We start from the raw sequence: 4,237 nt of genomic DNA on the forward strand, positions 1-4,237 counted from the left end.
AAAAACTAAAACAGGAAAATAAAAAAAAAAAAAAAAAAAGCAAATAGGAAAAGGCTATGATAACAACCGCTAAAAGTTTCAACAAATCCCTTTTTCTCTATTTTCCTGTATACTTTTCCTAGATTCTATTTTCCAGCCTTCCAGTCAGAGGTGACTATGTTCTCGAGTTCTGGCTTACTGAGTGAGGGTGAAAGAAATGTGCAGCAATACCAGGCTAAGAGATGAAAAATCTTCCCTATTAATGGTAAAGTTATCAATGAACTGATAACTACTTCCTGCAATGACAAAACATGGAGTAAGAAAGAAAATTTGCTCAGAGCACATTCATGACTCAGCCATAAACAATTCTACAGAATAAAGTACATAGTGAAAAGAAATCTGACCTAGTGCTATGACTGTATTGAGTGGTGGAAGGAAGGGAAAGTACAAACATGAAGCATAGAAAGGTGCTGAATCCTTACCTCCAGTCATAGAGGGCCAATCACCACAGCAACAACTATCATCAAAATGTAGTAGTGTAAGCAGATGATCTGGAAGTACGTGAATTAAGAAAAGTACAGCTAAAAGAGCACGGATCTGTTGTCTGGGGTACGAGAATTGGAAACAAAGCAATACTACCATTTCACATTATGAATCTTGTACTGTGATTTGACTTTTAAAAAGTTATCTAAATGCATTAGTTGTTTAAAATATTCTTTTAGAGAAAGGCAAAACAAGACATAGAAAAGTATTATAGCGGGGCGCCTGGGTGGCTTAGTCGGTTAAGCGTCCGACTTTCGCTTAGGTCATGATCTTGCGGTTTTTGGGTTTGAGCCCCGCGTCGGGCTCTGTGCTGACTGCCAGCTCAGAGCCTGGAGCCTGTTTCAGAGTCTGTGACTCCCTCTCTCTCTGACCCTCCCCTGCTCACGCTGTCTCTCTCTCTCTCTCTCTCTCTCCTGGAAATAAATAAAACATTAAAAAAAAAAAAAAAAAGAAAAGTATTATAGCATAAAATTTCCAAGGCATTACAGTTGAGAGATGCAGTGATGACCGCTGTGGGGTTAGAAGACATATTCTAGCCTTGTCCGCAATAGCAAGGTAGGAGAGTGAATATTCATAAATTTGTCTCAGTGACAAACCTCACCTCCCAGATTCTGACTATTAAGCCTGGCTCTGTGATGGGCTTACATCTAATGCCAAGTTTCATTCCTTTCTTGGCTCCATATAATAATAATAATAATAACAACAATGACAACAACACTGGTGGGGTGGAGTGATGATGAGTTATGAATTTTGAAAACTGAAAAATGGATTTGCCCATACAAACTCAATGACAGCATTCCTGATGATTGCCCATATTCAATGTCAAAAGACCTACAGATATACTCTCAAGAGGGCTCATCAGGGAGTTTTATTTTACAGTGACTAAGGAGTCCCACGAATTCCAGGAAACTCTTAACCATGTGCAATCTTCTCAGGCCCCCTTTTCATTCAGTTCATGGATGTTGGCATCAATTGAACAATATTCTGACCTTTTTTAAAGGGCAAATATAATACTACATCAGCTTGGTTAGCTGAACTTTAGACTCCTCTGAATTGGAGAGTATTTGGGAGCTCCTGGGTAGATTTCATATATAATGTCACGGCAGAATTAATGATTCATTTCTTGTAGGAATTACAAAGCTTTCCTTTAAAAACATGTTAAAATATATATCACTTAAACTTGGGTATTTAAACCTATTGTTGAATCAGCAGCCCTCAGGATAAGTGGAAGTACACTGAAAAGAAAACTATGATTGGATCAAGAAAAATATGCAAGATCAAAGGCATATTGTTCTCAATTTCAGAGAAAGAACAAGAGTGGCTCTAGGCAGAAATATAAAGTGGCTAGCACTTACCAGCAATCCTAAATATGTTTTGGGACCCTTCACTTGTTTTGTTCTTCCAGCTCTTCCCCAAATCTCTCTCCTATCCCTGGTATCCCTGACTTTTTCCTAAAGTGTATTGTCCCTCATTGAAACTTATTCCTTAAGTATCTCATCCCATAGGTCTTTCAGCATTCCAAAGTAAAGCCAACCATTCTGATAAACTGACTCATTATCACAATCCGTATCTCAATCATGTTTTACTGTTCACAGGGTATTATGCCATTCAGTCCTCACAATAAACCAGTGAAGCCTGGTATTAATAATCTGTTAATTTTAAATTTATTTTAAGTTTATTTATTTACTTATTTATTTTGAAAGAGACAGAGACAGTGTGAGTGGGGGAGGGGCAGAGAGAGAGGGAGAGAAAGGGAGAGAATCCCAAGCAAGTTCCATACTGCCAGTGTAGAGCCTGATGAGGGGCCTGAACTCACAAAACCAGAAGTTTGTAACCTGAGCCAAAACCAAGAGTCAACGCTTAATGGACTGAGCTACCCAGGCGCCCAATAATCTGTTCATTTTAAAGTTGATGTTGGTCATGCATATACAATTCTAATTATGTGATCTGACATACTATAAGTACTTAATACATAGTACCTAATTTAATTTTCCCATTTTCCATGATATAGTAGGGAAAAATAAACTGGATATTTAAGAGACAAAAATTCTTCTCTCTATGTCAACAAAATTATATATAGCCTAAGATATGTTAAAAAGAGGCATTGCCTGTTCAAATAATATGCAAAATAGTTTCAATGATCATTAGTTAATGCATCTTTATTTACATTCTTATACAAGGCACCTTAAGATGAAGAGAACAAATAAATAAATATCATCTCTAGCACAAGTAAGCTCATAGTCTAGTCAGAGAGTCAACAAAAAGTAAAAAACAGAAGATAACACCCCTTAGTGAATGCTTACTTGATAAATGAGTGGAAAAGGAAATAACTGAGTTCAAGTGGAGAAGTTAGCATATACTTAAGTGGCATGGGAGAGGTGTGCATGAAGACAGAGAGGCTCAGCAGGAACTTGCAGCAGCTCTCTGCTCTACTAGCTCCAAGAAGTGGGGGTAGTGTTTGAACTAGAATAGGGCAAAGAACTTATCTATGTGTTCCTTCTACCTCTGCTGCTGGGGAGCCCTTCCTCTGAACTATATCATCAAAGCCCACTTTCTTTAGACTAACTCTCCAGCATTTGAATGACACTGGAGCAATAGCTTTGTTCCAGAAGCTGGAATGTTCTCAGTCTTATTGCCAACTCCAGCCAAGAGATGGTAGCTGCTGACTTGTATTTGTGAAACCCTGACTTGCGCTTCTCTAATAAGCTGGTAGAGAGAAAGAAATCCTTAAATTATCTGCTGTGTCTCCACAAAGCTAATTTCACACTAAGCCTCCTCTCCAAAGGAGAAGAAATGGCTCCTGACAATAGGGAATTTCCCTATAATCTTAATCTAATAAGACAGACCCAAGGGAAAAATAAAAAATAAAATAAAATATTGCTACAAAGTAGGAATAAAATCAGACCTTTTCTGTCAACAAGTAGGGTTTGACATTGTGTAAGTCCCTTCTGGTCTGTTTACTCATTTATAAAGTGAGGGATTGAGTAAGGTTGTCTCGAGCCTCTTTGATTGCCTTAAAGTCTTTTAAGAAACCAAATTGTAAGGTAGTAGAAGGAGTATGTGGCAATAAGAATTAAAGAAGACAGAAATGTTCACTGTATGACTAAGAATATTTAAGTTCTTAGGGCTTGCTGCTATAAGCGGTGTTCAGTCCCATTTCTCCTGAAGGTAGCTAGTGAATGGGTGTACAGAGAGCTACAAAGACAGTTGTATTTATTAATTACCTGCCCTGGGGATTAATTTTCATAATTTTGACTATTACTGAAATTAATCCCAACTGACTAGTGTAAATTGCAACCACACTCGTCTTCATATGTTTGTAAAAGGAAACACAAGAGCAGTCTTCGAGAAATGCCTAGGGACACTGGATCCCTGGGCTGCAAGGACATGCTGAAGGTCACTGAGACAAACTTCCTAGTCTTACCTGTTGCTCCACAGTTTACCCAGCTTTCCAAACTCAAACTTACACTCCATTAAATTCTAATATCCCTGACTGAGGATGAAATGAAATCCCAATCCAGAAAGCTCCACAGATGGGAGCGAGGAGGGAAAGGAAGCACCATTTGCTAGACAGAGCAACCAGCCACCACTTTCTCCTATTTATGAAACTGAAGAGAAAGACAAGGTAATGAAGTGTGGGCCTATAGGTCTCAATAAAAACAAGAGTAAAACTACACTTTATTGATTAGTTATGACTTACACTCCCAGGATTTTA

The sequence above is a fragment of the Crocuta crocuta genome, unplaced genomic scaffold (genome assembly GCF_008692635.1).
Source record: "Crocuta crocuta isolate KB4526 unplaced genomic scaffold, BGI_CrCroc_1.0 scaffold231, whole genome shotgun sequence".
NCBI classification, from domain to species: Eukaryota; Metazoa; Chordata; class Mammalia; order Carnivora; family Hyaenidae; genus Crocuta; species Crocuta crocuta.